General features: G+C 42.6%; 1 long non-coding RNA gene across 1 annotated transcript in view; it reads left to right on the forward strand.

The window, feature by feature from the left end:
* The window catches only part of LOC104001837 (uncharacterized), a 262,940-nt gene extending 251,993 nt beyond the window's left edge, over positions 1–10,947 (forward strand). Inside the window, exons 7-8 of the long non-coding RNA XR_008538815.2 lie at positions 7,386–7,487; positions 8,691–10,947. This is a non-coding gene — a long non-coding RNA (uncharacterized LOC104001837). The remainder of the gene's footprint in view (positions 1–7,385; positions 7,488–8,690) is intronic.
* Positions 10,948–18,278: the final 7,331 nt, after the last annotated feature.

Here is an 18,278-nt window from a genome sequence, read left to right on the forward strand (position 1 = left end):
CAGCTGGGAGCTTTTGTAGGCTCTTAGAAAGGGGACTCAATGATGTTTATTGCTGTTTGGAGGAGAGAAAGCCAAAAACACAGAAGTTGTTATAATACAGGATATGACCTAGGGGTTTGAAAAGAAAGAGGCAGAAGATGGGTATAAATAAGATTCCCACAAAGTTTAGGTATGTGGTTATAACTTATTAACACTTCTCTACCTAACTTAAAGTTTTTGCTAATTCAAGAAAGGGTTGAATATTCTAAGTATCCATAAAGAATCATTCTGATGCCAAGCATGGTGGCTCATGCCTGTAATCCCAGCACTTTGGAAGGCCAAGGCAGGAGAATTGCTTGAGGCCAACAGTTTGAGACGAGCCTGGGCAACATAGTGAGACCCTGTCTCTTAAAAAAATAAATTAGCCAGGTGTGGTGGCAGGTGCCTGTGGTCCTAGCCACTTGGGAGACTGAGGCAGGATGATCCCTTGAGCCTAGGAGTTCGAGGCTGCAGTGAGTTATAATCACGCTATGGCACTCCAGCCTGGGTGACAGAGTGAGACCCCACTGCTAAAAAAATACATTTTCTTTTTCTGTTTCTTTTTTTTAAAGGCATCCTGAGTGTATGGTTGCCTCAAAAACTTTGTATACCTATTACAGTTATGGTTTACTGATAGTTAATTACTTTTCTGAGTCTGTACTATTCAACAATTCAAGTCTGAACTTTTCTTCATTCAACAAATGTTTATTGAGCATGTGCTTAGGATGTTATAGAGGAGATTCGAGAACCAAAAGTGCTTTGGACCAACTCTGTGGTTCTCTATGGGGACAGTACCCACTATGATGGGCATTGGAAATGTGGGGGGTGTTTTTGGTTGTTGCAGTGATTAGAGTGAACCATGGCTCATGCTGGGTGTGGGGGTGGGGGCTGGCCAGAGATGTTACATGACTTGCTATTCCCAGAACAGTCCTGCATAGTGAAGAATGGTCTCTTACCATACACATCGTCCAGGTGGAAACTCTTTTTTTAATGATCTGAGCTTAGGACCTCAGTCAAATATGTATAATTATCTAAATTTAGAATGTAAACTCAGATATAGGTATACACACATCTATTTCTTCACAATTTTAGTACATATAAGACTTTTCAAGAATGGTCCTACTGTGTATATTGAGGGAAGATAGTGCTTTGTTTTATTCAGCGCTTTACCAAGAATTGTTTACTCTTTTCGAAAATGACGTCACTGATAGCAATGCTGAACCTAGTGTTTAAGACAATAAATTTCTGTTGTTCTAAGCCACCTTGTCTGTGGTGCTTTGTTATAGCAGCCCTACCAAACTAATATAGTGCACAGTAAATGTTTGTGGATTAGTGAATGAATACATGGATAATGGTAGCAGCAGTAGGGCCTGGGTGCTCAGCATGATTATTCAGGAAGTCCCCCAGAAGTGCCCACCTCTTCTCTGGCTTCCTAAAAGTTTGTGGCTACCCATCCAGGAAGCAGAAAAATTTATATCAAAATTATTAAACAAATTCTTCCTAGAGAATAAACTATTATTTTTGTTTTGACCATTTGATTGCAAAAAAGCAACAAGAGTGTAGTCAGGAAGATATTGAGGTGAAATAAATGATATAATAGTAACTAACACTTATTGAAATCTGATTTCAGATATGATTCCAGTGCTTTAAAAATATTAACTCATTTAATCCTCACAAAAGCTCTCTGAAGTAGGTACTCTTCTTATTCCAAATGAGAAACCGAGGCACAGAAAGGTTAGGTGATTTGCCCAAGGCTGGACAGCAAGGAAGTGATGAAGCTAGGGTTTCAACTTAGGCAGTCTAGCTCTATTGCCTAAAACAGTATCTCGCTGTGTATACTAAGGTTAGAATATTTTAAAATTTCCTTGTTGAAACCAAGAGGGAGAAGATTGGAAATTTGAGAATGGGTGCACATAGAGAAGATGAGAGCAAGTGAATAGAGAGAAACAAAGGAAAGAGGCAGAAACAGTCTGGGATGGATAATGATTATGTCAGCTGTGAGAATGGAAATTTTAGGCACGAGATGCCTAATTTTCATTGTTTTCTGTGCTGTTTTGCATTGCAGTTGCTTGCCTGACTTCATAAAGCCTGTCTTAGTTCATTCCTGCTGCTATAACAAAATACCTTAAACTGTGAAATTTATAAATGATGGAAACTTATTTTTCACAATTCTGGTGGCTGGGAAGTCCAAGATCCAGGCATCTTCAGATTCTGTCTGATGAAGGATCACTTTTCACTTTCGAGGTGGTGCCTTGTTGCTGCATCCTCTGGAGGGAACAAATGCTGTGTCCTTACACAGAACACGGTGGAAGGGCAAGAGGGCCTGGCTAGGGCCCTTTATAAGGCACTAATCCCACCCATGAGGACAGAGCCCTCATGGCCTAATCACCTGTCAAAGGCCTTACCTCCTAATACTATCACACTGCATCTTAGGTTCCAACATATGAATTTGTGGGGGATACATACGTTCACACCATAGCAATCCCCAACCTTCAGTAAAAGTCTGTAGCTTTGGGGTAGATGGGTAGGATATTCAGTGTAAGGTCATGTAGTACAGAGAAGAGATGGCACATTCCAGAGGTAAGAAATAGACAAGAGAAAGGGAATTCAGAAGCAGGAATAAGAGCCAGAAGTGACACTAGGGAATTCAGGAGCAGGAATAAGAGCCAGAAGTGACAGTAAGAACCCAAGCTCCCCAACCTCTGAAATGCCAGAGATACTGCATAATAAGCTGAGCTTCCCAGAAGCCAATTTACTTATCCATGAACAAGGTGCCCCTAACCCGTTGGAACATGTAGGAACCCCAGTGGATGGTAAGTGTATGTACCCACTTAGAAGGAATGGAACAAAGCTAGCTTTCTGACAATGGACACACGTTTAGTCTGATAAACTGGGATTGGGAGACAGGCAGAGGACAGGGACTTGGGACAGAGTGGTAGACAAGGAATGTGAGTGAGTCAAGGTGGGAAGGCTAAGGGAGCCCTTTGTGTGCCTCGGAGAACAAAGCTGGTGTCAGCTTTCGGCCTTTTTATGCTAATATTTTATGATTAAAAGTCTAATTCGTTCTTTGGGTTTTATGATTTATACTGGGTACTGTGTAAATCCAGGAAAACAGGCTAGGTTCTCCACGAGCCACATTTGCACAGCTTGATGAGGTTTCGCTTCCACACGGTGTGGCTATTTCTTAGTGGATTCTCTTCTACTTTTAGCCACAGAGCACTTCATCCTGCAGATGTCTTGAGTATGCATCAGCTGTGTCAGCAAAGATCCCTAAGACAGAATTGCTCCCCTGGGATGCCGAGCAGGGATTTACTTCTTTAAACCCCCTTTTATTTAAGTGCTGGCAACAGGGTTATAACAAGGAACATATTTCAAAACCGTTTTCTCTGTCCCTATCTATTTCTGCAATCTTTATTTCAGTAAATAAAACCTAGGGTCCAAGTCCCATTTTTCCCAGGATAATTTCGCCTCTCACACAAGAGTGTGTTTCTGAAATACTAAATCAAGGGGCTGTTGGGGCACCCTGAGAGCTCAGAGCAGCTTGAGTGTGAAGCAAACATTTTCTTTAAGGGGCCTTTCATCTGTGCCCTTCCACAGATATACCAGATGAAAAGTCCAGAGCACTGCATTTTCCTTCACACAGACCTCAGGCTTTGTGACATCTGGAAAAAGTGGTTTGCTATTTGGACCTTCCAGCAAAACTCTCGTTCAATTGGATTCACATAAGACTGTGCTGTTCGCTTATAGTTTGGACAATAGCAACACCTCTCCTTTTACTTGGCAATGCTAGAAGCTATTTGGATAAAAATGAAAGCCCTTGAAAAAGCATTAGGGAAATTGTCACACTCCTGCCGTAAGGGTGTGAAAGGCTGTCGCTCAGTCTCCTGACCAGAGCTGAAAAGGTGTCTTAGCTCACCTGGATTATCTCAGCCGTCTGTACTGGGGTTTCGACTCCTGATTTTAAGAGCTGGCATCTTAAAGGTTTAGTCCTTGGGTACCAAGCAGGGGAGACACAGGCCCCACTTGAGCACAGAGAAGCCAGGCCAGCAGAGGAAGATAACCCATGGGGCAAGCGCCCCTTTTGTTGGCCTTGCAGGACCTGAGTGAAACAGACCAATTATCCACCTCACTCACAATCCCAGTCCATGGGGCAGCACCTCCCTTCCCTTAGCCTAGGAAGAAATTTCCATGGGAGAGGATTTTGTTGTTCTGAGGGGCATTTGGATGAGAATACAAAGAGAATGGGAGGAAACGGGAGAGAAAAATCATCAAGATGAAAAATGAACAAGATTTATGAGGGCAACCCATCCCTCTCCCGCTGCTCAGTCCCGCTCCCCGAAATGTATTTTCCAGCTCCTCATACAGACTGACTTTAAATGAAGCAAGCTAGCAAGCTGCCATCACTTTCTTTGAGAGACTGTCAACAGATTAATAGATCTTCCCAATATAGTAATTCTCCTCAAATCAAGCCTATATTTTCCATCACATCACTGAATTTATGTTTCCCTTGGAGTAGCCTAAGCCTTTGTTTATGCCTTTTGAATGTTCATTTCATATCCACCACTATTGTGTTTCCTTTTAGCAATGCGGTCACTGGGCCAGGTTATATAGCTCTAAGTCTTTGGAATAAGTTTCCTTCCAATCTGTAATTACCTTCATGCTGCTTTTCAGATTTCCTCTGGGTATTGTCATCTTCTGTGCTCTGGTTCTCTGCCCTGTGCGGGGATGAGGGTAACTGGGCTGTGCTTGGATCCTGCTGCATGGAGCAGGGTTTGGCATTTGGGGGTCTGCAGACTTTCTGGCTTCCACGCTTGCTTTAGGACAAGTTATTAAACCTCTTGGAGTCTAAAACTTCTCATTGGTGACAAAAGTAATTTTTGTCTCTTCCTTCAATCCCCTCACAGTCTGTTAACCTCCACACCCAAGCCTGGCTGCTTTATTGATCTCATTCTCATAGTTGTCTATCCTCGCCAGGTCTCAAAACCCTACTGGATATGGCTACAAGATCCAGGGCACAGAGAAGAGAGAGGACGCGTCTTTTGTGATTCTCCCAGCAGGGCAAGGGGTGTGAAGAAATACCAGTTGCCTTGTAGAATACGGACAGAATTGAATGCAGGCAGAGTGAGAATTTGAACTTCTGGGAACAAAGTTGTTAAATAAACAGAATGTTTGCATTATAGAGTCTCAAGAGGCTGCTCTGAGACCGCCTTCCTCTCTGCATCGTGTTCGGCCAGTTCCTCTTTGTCTGAAAAACTCTAAAAGACTTCTCTCCTGCTACTTTGTTCTTGATTTCTTTTTGTCACCAAACCTCAGGCTTTTTGTGCTGTTTTTCTCCCATATGTGCTTAAATTTGTAAAATAAATTCATCTGTGTCTTTTGGTTTTATAGGAAGGTCTTGAGAAAACCTGAAAACCATTAGGACTTCGAAAGGCTGCTTGATTAAGATGCCACTCCCATCCCCCTTCATTTAAAAAGAAAAGCTCTTCAAAGTCTTACAGCTGTGAAGACCATATTTTTAGATTCCTTGTGGTTACTTTAATGTCTGACCTTTCTTTGACATTGTGTTTGGGAAAGGCAGGGGATATCTCCAGAGATAAATTTTGATCCACCATTTTCAGTCCACGCCAACTCCCAAATAGTTCACCCTGATTCATCTTGAAGGCAAATGCTCGGCTTCTTTCACTCTCACCCCTTGGGTGGCGCATCACTTAGACCTTTTGGTTCCCCTTTCCCATCCTCTCCCTACCTCCTCCCAGTTCACGCAAACAAAAGTTGCCCCATCACCAAGAAACTCAGCAGTCCTGACCTTTTCCTCCCCTTTGCTGGTTGTTTGCCTTGGATCTGCTTTTTGGTGCTAATGGCCCAGGCATGAGTCCCAGCCTGGGCCCTGTTCTTTAGGGGATTCAGCTCGGCTTCCCTCGGCCTGCCTGCACTGCCCCCTAGACTGCCCCTCGGTGGCTACCCAAACAGCCAAGGCCCTCCCACGCCCAGGTGCAATCTAGTGTATTCCATCAAGGGGTGGCCAAGGCAGTCTGTGTGGGCAGTGTGTGGGAGGAACTGTGTGGGCAGTTCATGGAAGTGAGAACTGATGTTGGACAGAGCCAGGGAGGAAAGGACAGGAGGATGGGTCATAGGCTGGGACCTAAGTGATAGCATCCAGTTTTCCAGAAGCTCTGACGTTCTGCTGCAGAACTGTGAGGAGTCTGAATTCTAAATGGGTCCTCAGCCTTCTGGATATATTTATCAATATAGAGGAGCAAGCATATTCAATGATTTGTGAGCTTCTGTGTAACTTTTACAAATCTAGACCTGTGCTAGGCAGACCTCCATTTATACTCTTCCCTAGGCCTGCTAGAAGGTGTTAGGGCAGGCCTGCCCGGGACTGCAGCTTAGAGCAGTCTGATTTTGTTGATGGGGGTGAAAACTGTCAGAGAGAGGTGCTTTCTGCTGGATGAAAGGAGAGGCTGGAGGCCAGCTCCCCAGACCCAGCCTTCTAGGTGTTCCTACGGCTTTTCTATCCAAATGTCTGCCCCCTCAAGGGAATGTGGCTCTCTAGGGGAAGGGCTGTGCTAGTTCTAGAACGAGTCAGCTTTGGGGAGCAAACATGGTACGTGCTCTCCTAGTGGAGCATCAGTGGCTTTGCAAGCTGGCTGGGCAGTGGGCCCCAATCTATTTTATTAGACCCATCACTCAAACTGAACCCAACATATTACTTTACACTGGCGTGGGGGTACTCAGGGGGTAGACCCCTGAGTCTGTCAGGGGTAGACTTTTCTTTCCTTGTTTGGCTCATTCATGCCCTGTGATTCCTAAAGCATTGCTCATCTCAAGTCTAAGTTGCTGTGCCCCTTGAGGAAAGTTAAATATCATTGTGTTCTTTACCTCAAGTGAGTAAAAAAGAAACGTCTTCAACATGGTGAGTTTTCTTAAAACCTCCAAATAATATGATTAAACATTTTCATGGTTGATGAAATAAACTTTTCAAAGTAATATGGAAAAAAATGATTTCATTTAAACACCTTTTAGCCAAAAAAACATATGAAGCTTGTTACGCAGTGCAGGAACAGAGACTTTTGCAGGGCTTGCCTGAGCATCTTGAGGTCTGTGGTTCAGCCACCAGCCCCACCATTGACTCAGGACTCAGCTGGGGTGGAACCCTGCAGGCAGACAGGCCTGTGTGTCCTGGCAGGTTCCCAGAATACAGGCAAGGGTGCACAGGCAGGCAGGGAAGTGACTGAGTGTGTACATGTGAATTTCTGTGCAGACCTCTGCAGAAGCAGCTCGCAAGCCAACCTACAATATCTCAAGGCTTCAGATGTCCAGAATGCTGACCAATTTATGACTAAGATGTGCATTTCTGTGTTCAGGCTACCCACAGATCCAGGGCCATAAATAACTGCCAAAGAAGAGAAGCCTTCTCTCTTCTCTGCTGTTGCTTCATTTTATAGTCTCAGGAAATCTCATCATAGGTAAGTAGTACCTCGAAAACTTAGCCACGTTCCTTTGCAAAGAATAACAGAAAGCAAAAAAATACAAACTGCTTCCACCAATCCTGGACAGGCCTGTGTGAGAAAAAGTTATGCATTCATTTAATAAATGTTTATTGGGAGTCTACTATGTGTCAGTCAGTTAGGTCAAGAGGTGTGAACCAGCAAGGATCAGAAGCTTGGCTGAGTTACACAGGGCAGGGTGGGCTGAACTGGGGCAAAAGGATTGCTGGCCTCCAGCCCTGATTTCATAGCATATTGAGTCACCAGATAACTGTCTTGTGTCTCAACCGGCACAGTCATACAGTTTAAGAGTGTTCATTGCTTTGTGTTACAGACTGGTTATAAATAATGACAATGAGACTCAACAAAGTTTAACATAATTTATTTTAACCAACACTTACAGAGCTCTTCGTAAGCACTGTTCTAAGCACTTTGCAAATATTCATTAATCTTCATAACAACCCTATGAGACAGGTACTATTTTTCTCCCTATCTTACACATGGAGAAATGGAGACATGGTCAAGTAACTTGTTCAAGGTTACATAGCTGATAAGTGGTGGAGCCAGAATCGAAACCTAGACAAGGCGATCAACAGTCCTGATTTGTCCAGGATTGTTGGGTTTTCTGGGCTGTGGGACTTTCAGTACTAAAATCAAGACAGTTCCAGGACAAATGGAGACAACTGGTCACCCTAGAACTCCAGCTTCAAAGTCTATGTGTATTGTTAGAACTCACTACTTCTTCCTTAATTCTTCTGGGGTCATTGGCTAAAGATCAGCTTAACTCAAAAACTCCCACCTGGTGTTCATTCCTGGTGGGTGAGAACAGGAGAATGACTGGGAGATGTGTGGGCTCTTGGGGTTCTGGGAAGGGATCGATCCCATAAGTTTTAGAGCAGACACTGACTCCATCAGTCTTTCCCAAATGAATGGGTTCAGACCTCTACTAGGTACTCAATCCTGAGAAGAGTGGCTGAACTGTCCCACTTTGTTTCTCCCCATCATGGAACAAAGTGAATAAAGACTGAAAAGTCAAATGGAATTGATATTTGTGGATTCTGATGAATTTCAAACTATAGTTTCAAATATACAGTACTTGAGACCAGAAGGGGACTCTTTCTGCAGCTAGATTTCCCTCAATAGAGAAACCCATTTTTACCCTTCCCACCACTTCCTCCCCAGCCAGTGCTTATGAACAATCCGGAGAAGAGGACAGTGCATTCTCCAACCACACTGCTTGTCTACAGCAGGAGCCCACATTGGACTCCATGCCCCGGCTGGCGTCTACTCTCTGTCATGGAGGAGTTTGCCTCTCCAGCCCTCGCCCGGGGCACAGAGCTCTTGCTCTGTGGGCTTCCCTGGAGCCATAGCCTGAGCCATGCCAGCGAAGTCAGAGAAGAGCAGAAGCTCAAACATCCCAAGAATTGTGTTCCATAAAAGGCTCACTTTCTAGTCACACCTTGTACACATTCTCTAGAGAGAATCACCTATTTCTCATTTTTGAAATGTTCTTTAATGTCATAGAATTCAGGCTCAGGCAGACTTGGGTATGAATATCAGCTCTACCACTTATTACTGTGTGGTTCTATCTGAACCTTGGTTTTCCTATCTGTAAAATGGGCATATTAATGCTTACCTCACATGACCAGCTGTAATCTGGGCAATGCACCTAGCTCAGTGCCTGGCCCATAGTTGGTACTTAATAGGATGCCATGAAGGCTCTCAGAACATCCCTATGAGGATAATGCCTAATCATCCCATTGGAAATCCATATACATACTTTATTTAGCAACTGAAAGTGTAAATGTGATTCATTTACTCTGAATAGGTAATCTATTTATAGTGTGGATATGCAAGCATGTATAGTGAAAAGTCTCCCTCCCACCAATAGTCCATAGATGACTTCTAGTTCCTATTTCCTGAAATAATAAATACAGTTTTTTCGGAGCCATTTCCAGCCTATATGAGCAAACACATATAGTCATGCATCACTTAATAATAGGAATATGTCCTGAGAAATGCATTGTTAGGCTATTTCCTTGAGCAAAAAGTCTTTAAGAAATGAAAAAGTTTATAAATTTGAAAAATTACAGTAAGCTCATAAAGTGTGCTTACACAGACCTAGATGGTGTAGCCTACTACATATCCAGGCTATATGATGTAGCTTGTTGCTTCCAGGTTACAAACTGTATAGCATGTGACTGTACTGAATATGGTAGGCAACTGTAACATAGTGGTAAGTACTTGCATATCTCTATACATCAAACATAGAAAAGGCACAGTATAAATACAGTATAAAAGATAAAAACATAGTACACCTATACAGGACCCTTACCATGAATGGAACCTGCAGGACTAGCTGCAGAAAGAGCCCCCTCCTGCAGGACTAGGAGTTACTCTGGGTGAGTCAATGAGTGAGTGGTGAGTGATTTTGAGGGCTTAGGACATTGTACTACTGTAGTTTGTATACACACTATACACTTAGGCTACACTAAATTTATTTTAAAAAATTATCTTCAATAATAAATTAACCTTAACTTACTACAACTTTTAAATTTTTTAAACTTTTTCATTTCTTAAGGACATTTTTTTTCTTTTTCATTTCTGGTGGACATTTCTTCCACCTCCACATCTTGTCCCACTGGAAGGTCTTCAGGGGCAATAACACACACGGAGCTGTCATCTCCCATGATAACAAGGCCTTCTTCTGCATACCTCCTGCAGGACCTGTCTGAGTCTGTTTTATAGTAGCTTTATTTTTAAATAGAAGAATTACACTGTAGACTAATGATAAAAAGTGTAGTATAGTAAATACATAAGCCAGTAACATAGTTATTTATTATCATTATCAGATATTACATGCTGTACATAATCACATTTGTTATATTTTATAGAAGGCCAGCATAGTAGGTTGGTATACACCAGCATTACCACAAAAACCTGAGTAATGCATTGTACTACAATGTCATAATGGCTATGATGTCACTAGATAGGAATTTTTCAGCTCCATTATAATCTTGTGGGAGCATCATTATACATGTAGTTCATCATTGACCAAGACGTTATTATGTGATGCAATTTATACATAAATGCTTACATCTTTTTAAAAAAATGTAACTTAGCAGTGTATCTTCAAGATTGTTCAGTGCAGAAACTGTGGTTTCATTTATTTATAGCTGTATGGTATTCTGTAGTATGGATGTGCATGCCTACAAGCTCCTATCTGTAATTCCTAAAATTAAAAACAAAAGAAAACAAACCTCCATGAACCAAATAGCAAACTCATTTGGTGGCAAAACGTGACTTAGACTGATACAAGGACTGATATATAAGGTTCAATGCCCCATATGAGCTTTCTAAATTTCAAAACATTCTGACATGCAAACCACATCAAAACCCAGGGTTTCAAATAAAAAATTGTGGAGCTGTACTGTAATTCATTTAACTAGACCCTTGTTGACTGGCATTTGGATTTCTAAAAGTACTTTTTGCTATTACAGTGTGGTAGTAAACAATGTTGTATGTCACTTCACACCTGTAAAATAACATACATAGGATTAATTTCTAGAATTGGGATTTCTAGGTCAAAGGGTAAATGCATTTGCAATTTTGACATATTTGGCTAAATTATCCTCTGTAAAGGTTTTATATCTTCTCACCCCTCATAAGCTTATTCCCCCAACATTCTTCTTTTTCAGTCTTTCCATTTGAGAGGAGTAAGCATCTTTTCATACTTTAAATGGCTACATTCAGTTCATTTTCTGTGAGCTGTTCATTTATTTATTTTGCTCATTTTTTACATTGGATTGTTGAAGTTTTTTTTAGTGATTTGTCAGAATTCTTTATGTATAAAGGAAATGAATCCCTTGTGATACAATCTGCAATTTTTTTCTAGTTGACTTGCTTTCAACTTACTTGTGGTGGCTTTTGCTGTTGGGTTTATTTGTAGACTTATTTATTTATTTGTTTTCTCTCTCTGCAGACAACTTTCCTTCAGACTATGTGTTTTTTTAACTCCATATGTGGCATAATCTATTCTGATTTTTCTAAAGAAAGAGAAAGAAGTAAAGGATGCAGGGCAAAAAGCTATCCATATGATTTAGGTCTTAGGAGACTCAGGAAATTGATAGGCAACACTGAACATTTTAAATTCAGCACTTACTAAGGGTTTTGTGTTAAGTTTTTGTATCTATCTATAACAATAGCAACTTTCATTAGTGCATAGTACAATAATAGAATATATATATCTTAAAAACAATTTTGTTTTTTGTCTCAGTCAGAAAGCACAACTGTGTGCAGAGTCACCTAACCATGTCTATTCCCTGTCTCTTGCTTTCCTTTTTCAAAGCACATTTTGCTCTGTGGGTGTGCATGCCTGTGCGTGTGTTTTGTTTTTAAAGACATTGCTCGTGTGCATAGTGCAAAGGTCATTAAAGAGAAAATTTGATTAGTTATTAAGTATGTTGTAAATATATTGGTATTGAAGACTATTTATTATATTTCCAAAGAAAAGATAAATGTTTGAAATACTTTAAGATAAAGAAGACTTCTGTTGAAATCCCCAATTAACCTTAAACTTTTCAAATCAGCAATAAGAATGAAAGGTGGTTACCCATCTGACATTTTGGCAATCTTGTGACATATACCGTAGTAAAGGCCAAAAAAACTGGAATTGAGTTTTATGAGAGGGAACAGATTCTAAGATTCGAGTGCAGTGGTGCCTGCATTATTGTGGCTCTATTTGCTGTCTATTTCACTTGCCTATGCTTTGGGCCAGTGTAGGCCTCTTCTCTTTTCACTTTAAGCCTGTGGTTAATTTTCAAGTAAGAGGGCCCCATGGGGTGAGGCCCAGAGGAGGCGAAGGCTGGGGGCGGGTGGGGAGGGCCTGCAGACCGCAGCCTCTGTTTATCCGCAGTGCAGGTGCAAGGCAGTGGCGGGAAGGCAGTGCCCCTGGGACTTCTCTCAATCAATCACCCCACCTTGGCCACCGGGCGGCCCCTTGGGGCTGCCTCACACAAAGTGCAGCCTTTCTCTGACATCCCAAACAGGCAGAGAGGCCAGAGTTCACAGAGAGCAGGGCTTTCACTACTTGGCTGTTTTAAAAATGTAGTCAAGTTAAACTGCAGGGAGAGTCCCAAATGGTAAAAATCTAAATAGTCTCACTTTCAGTCCATCTCCCTGCTCCCTGGAGCTGCTCTGACCTTACCTTCGATTTCCTGTCTTGAGCCTCCCCTCTCCATTTGAGGGGGTCACTGTTGTTTTTTCCCTCCTGTGAAACTCCTGCTTAGCTTCCAGCCTTTGGAGAAAGTGCTTAATATTTTCAGCAGTGGAGACTTCCTTTGCAGGCTTCAGAAAGACAATTTTCTTTGGGGAAGGAAGAAAGTGAGACCATAGCCAATGCAGCAGCTGACAGCCTCTAGCCAGACAGATGTTAGAGGAGGCAGAAGTGAGGAAAGATACAATGTACTTTGGGGAATTTGTTAATCTGAAATTATTAATTATACTCTTGCTAAAGGCATTGTATTAAAAATCAGGCAACAAGAGAAAGAAGTAGAGATGCAGTTTCTACAATTCAGTTCACAATATACTTGAAAAGATCAAATAATGGCACATCAAAAGTAGAAACAGTAAATGGGTTAGCTCGGGGTTTAAATCCTAGTGCTGCTAGTTCATAGCTGTGTGACCCTGGCAAATTGCTTAACCTCTCTGAGCCTCTATTTTCTCATGAGTAAAGTGGAGATAATGAGAGTATATACCTCCCAGGATTGCCCTGAGGATTAAATGAGATAAGTATGTAAAGTGCATGTCACTGGACTTGGCCTTCAGCAAGACTTAGTGAATGTGAGTGTTCATTGGTACAAACTCTGTATATGTTACAAGAGTACACAGTAGGACTCCTAGGAGTTCAGAAACGGGCAGGGCCCCCATGGCTGGGATGATCAGAGAGAAGCTGCCACAGGGGGAGAAAGATTTGGCTTGAGTCAGAGAAAAGTAAAAGAACTTATATATGTGGAGGATTTTAGCTGAGGGGATGGCAAGTGGGTGGTACTGAGGCTCCCACGGCCTCCCCATTTTATGTGAACAAGATGAACTTCACTATTATCATGTTATATATTGGGGGGCCAGGGTCTTCCAGGTAAGACTTGGTGTGAAGGAAGCTTTTTGTTCACACACACACACACACACACACACACACACACAAAAATTGAAAACCAATGACTTACTTAAAGGCAACTGGTGGATGAGACAAGAGCAGTATCTGAAAAGAAGATTTACATTCCCTAATGTGCATTTGTTCAGGGAGTCATTTGATAAACTTACCGAGGACCTCTTATGTTCTAGGTAAGAGGTGGAGGACACAAAGATCACTGAGATACTGTGGCTCCTGCTCCCGGCTTCTACTCGTGGGACAGTCAGCCACTTAAGTGAACATAAGATGAGCAAAGGGTGCCTGGGGCCATCACACTGAGCAAAGAGCCATCGGGGCCATCACATTTGCCAGGAGCACAAGGGTCTAAACTGAAGGGTCTGGAAAGGCTTCACTGATAGAAGTGACATGTGGGCTATGTAGCTGAATGATGCATGCTGCCTCTTTATGTTTCAGGATATCAAGCAGTGTCTTGTCCCCTCCAAAGATGCACTTGAGGGGCTCCCCTCTGTCAAAGCGATGGGGCAGGCAGTGTGCAGGAGGAAGAAAGGCTAAACTCAGCCACAGGACCCCAAATGTGAGCAGGGGAGCCACAGCAGTGCCCTCAGCAGAGCCTTGCTGGGAGCCTCCACCTGCAGAGGTAAAGTGCAGCTGGAGCTGAGCCCCTGGGAGGAAGGCAGACCAAGGCTTTTCTGGAAGACTCCTTAGGGCTGCTTTCAAGAGTTGCTCTGGATTAGCCTTTTCTGCCTTCTTTTTGCTTTAACAACTGTACAATCCCTGTGCTAGAAGAGCCCTCTGTGGCCATGGAAGCGCCTAAGTGCAGGATCAAAGGGTTTGCTGGTCAGGTGAAGGGACTCAACAATATGAACAAAATTAGGCGCATTTAGTTCCTTTTTGGGACTCCTAACTTTTCATTTTCATATGGCTGCAGAAGGCATGCCTAGCATATCTGTGGAACTAGGGTGCCTGTGGAGAATGGATGCATAATAAACGTTTGGACCATGGAGTGAAATAAGCCAAATAGGGCATAGCTTCATAATTAAATTCACAGATGAAACCTGATGGAGATAGGATCTGGGAACACCAGCGACAATTGAGAAACTGCCCCAGAGGGATAGAGGGGAAAGGGACTAGCTGTATAGGCAGGAAATAACAACTTGAGGTTTGACCTTGAACAATGGAAGGCTAATTCACCTGGGCTGACATAATTGAAAACACAGATATACAGCACAGAAAAGGCACATTGAAATGTAAACCGTTGATAAGAGCTTGGGGAGAGTAAGTAGCAAATTGGATTGCAGATTAAATCAGGGCAAGGTTGCAAATTACTCAACTCCAGTGAGGGGTCTGCTAGACTTACAGCCCTGCTTGGCTCCACTGTGAGCTGGTGCAGGCAAAGGAAAGGCTGGGACATCATAAGATAGGGACCCAGGGCTTCTTCCTTCACCAATGCACAGAGGAACACAGGCAAGAGCTAATAGCAGGGAGGTCACTGGTTGGTGTGGGCCTGTGTCTCTCTTGGCTTAAATAAAGTGGGAAAGAACACTTTGCCTTACATGAAAGATCCTGTGGGATGAGGTGGGGTAGGGAGGCTTCAGAGAGGAGGCTGGGGAGCTGATATAGGTGATGGGGACATAGGTCAGGAAAGGAATTTGCATTTAGAACAAAACATGGCACGTGGTGGCACTCAATTTGTGTTAACCGCGACCAACCTCAACTCGCCTCAGAGTAAATATTGGGGCCTCTCCAATGGGAGTGTGAGCCCGCTAGTGATTCTAGGTTTCTCCAGGTGGTCCTGAGCTGCCATATTGTACGTGTTTTTAATGCTTTCCCAGTGTCTAGTCTTTTGCTTTTGACACAAGTTACTTTTAGAATTTTATGTATTTCATTGTCTCATAAATACAGCTTCATTCTTTTTTTTGTTTTTTTGTTTTGTTTTGTTTTGTTTTGTTTTGTAATAAGCAAGAGTATAGAGATTAAATAGGGTCTTCGGTCCACTTAAATTGCCCACAGGTCAAAACATTCTGAGAAACAACGCTGCCAGTGATTAAAAAGAGCCAATTTAGAGGCTAATTTAGTAATTTATTAATTAATTTACTAATTTCTTAAATGTATTTAGAGGCTACTTTAGTAGTTATCCTCCCTGTTAGACAGGCACAAAAAGATCCTTGGCCTCTGTCCCCTCTCTTTACCTCTCATGTTGACTGTTGATCTGGTGGATTCTACTTCCTTCAATACCTTCACAGCTGTCCCCTTCTTACAAGTCCCACTGCCACTGGCTCTCTTCACCCCAGGAGATGCAGTGCCTTCATCCCTGCTCCCCCTCTCTCCGCCTTCCATCTGCCCACCACCATTCTCAATGTGGGCTTTGACTGGGTCATTCCCCTTCTCAGAAACTTTCAATTGCTTTTAAAAAATGTATTCTCAAATCCTGGTCCGCTGTTCCAGGCTCCCATCCCTTGCTCTTCTGCCCCTGCAGCTTCCGAATCATTCCACCTCCTGTACCTTGTGATCGTTCCTCCCTACCCACACAGGCTTTCCCCATGGATATCTTTTTTCCATGCTTCCTTTTCCTCCCAGGTCTCTCCATCCCACCCCATCTCTCTCTCTCATCTCCTCACATCTAAAGCCTATTAATCTTTCAAGACTCAGCTCAAGAGCACAAAGCCTTTCTCAGTTCCTCTAGCTTGAGGCTCTCTCTCCTTCCTCTGAGCTGCCATGATATGGGCACCTGTTCTGACCATCTCACAGAGAAAAAATGGGTCAGAGTCACTGTGTTGTGTGTTAAGAGCCCATGCTTTAGAGTTCAAAGCCTGGCTCTGTCACACACTAACCATGTGACCTTGAGCAAGTAAGTTAATCTCTCTGACCTTAAGCTTCCCTGTCTGCAAAACGTGTGACACGCTTGATGAAACATGTGTGATGTGCTTGGCAAGGTGGCTGTTAATGATCAGCAATAATGCTCCTGAGCTGCGTGGCACAGGGGGAGGGGCTGATATATGACAGCTATTATTATTACATACTTACTAACCAAAAATAACATATTTTAGGTTATTGTATTTGTGTTCATGCCTTGCCTTAAGCCTTATATTGGGCATTCCTTCAAGGCATAGCTCTTGGATGACTCATCCTTGTGTCTTCTGAAACACCTACTATGTTGCCTACATCAAGTAGGTCCTCAGACAGTGTCTGTTAATGGCATCAGTGACCAAATTAACAGAAAAATTATCAATGGCACCATGTGGAATGCTCTCTTAAAGCAAGTGTCCTATCATTTGGCTCAGCCTGGCCTTTACATTTCCACTAACGTGACTGCACATTTCAGGCATTTACATGCAGGTGGGTGGGAGCAGAACGTATGTTGTTGACAGGTGGTAACTTCGTGGCTTTGCCCTGTTGGGGTGTACGGTGGACGAATTCACTTCTATGCTTTATTTCCTCCCTTTATTTGACTAACCTGAATCTACCCAGCAACCAACACATAGAACAGAGCCTTAGAAATGGGGGCAGGTTTCCTCTGGGTCCCCTGGGAGCTTCAAGACCACACCATTATTAACTGGCTGGAAACAATTTAGCATCTGGCTCCCAAGGGATAGAAATGTAGAGAATGGGGTGAGAGTACATCCCATCCTGTCGTTTAAACAATATTCTGGCTCAGAAAGCAAAGAATCTAAACACATTTTTCCAAGAAAAAGTGAATGTAGTAATTTTCCTTGAAAGAGCTCAATGTTTTCAGTCTTTTGATAATTAGAGATGGAGTCTAGCAGGGAAAGGTCATTTCAGAGAACAGGATCTGTCCAGCAGAATTTGGAGAGGCTTTCTTTCTGAAGTGGTCTCCCTTCCTCCTTCTCTCTTGCACACTCATGCCCTTCTAGTACCACCCTTGGAACTTAGTTCTTGTTTTGCACCCTGGACATGCATACTCCTGGGATGCCCAGTCTGGGCTCATCCTCCTGAGGCTGGCTCCTGTACTCTGACTCCCTCCCACTTCTCCTCTGTCTTCATTTTTACCTTGGTTTGCTCTCAAACTATGCCAGGTGCTCACCTGTTACTTGTCTCCTGCAGCATGTGTGCTTTTTTTTTGGAATTAACCAGTGTTTATTAAACTTCTATAATGTATCAGGTGCTGAGGCAATCTTTTTAAATACATGTGTTCCTTTAATCTTAAAAAAATCTGTGCAATGATTATTGATATCTTCAATACATCAAAGTAAACTGGAGCTAAGAAAATATACCATTAAATTACTACTGTTATAAAAGCAATTTTGATAGATGGTATTATTTCTCCCAAGTTTGTGTCTCTTTCCTAGTAGAAATACTATCTATCCTCGTCCTTTGCCATATGGTTATCTGTGCCTCCCAGGTGAAGGAATGTAGTTCACCAGATTGCTGACAAGCATGTGTGCTTTGTAATAAGGCCTTCTGGTGAGATGGTTTAATTCCAAAGAGCACTTTTAGTGGAGGAAAGATTTTGGCCCCATCTGATCTACCAAGGTCCAGTACCACCCCTGGAAACTAGATACGTTCTTATGTATCTACCATTTTCTTTCAAGTCATCTGTTCTCAACCTGCTAGGAAAGAGTGAACACAAAAGCGAAACTGAGTAATCATACTGAAAATTC

Source organism: Pan troglodytes, chromosome 14 (genome assembly GCF_028858775.2).
Source record: "Pan troglodytes isolate AG18354 chromosome 14, NHGRI_mPanTro3-v2.0_pri, whole genome shotgun sequence".
In the NCBI taxonomy this organism is placed as follows: Eukaryota; Metazoa; Chordata; class Mammalia; order Primates; family Hominidae; genus Pan; species Pan troglodytes.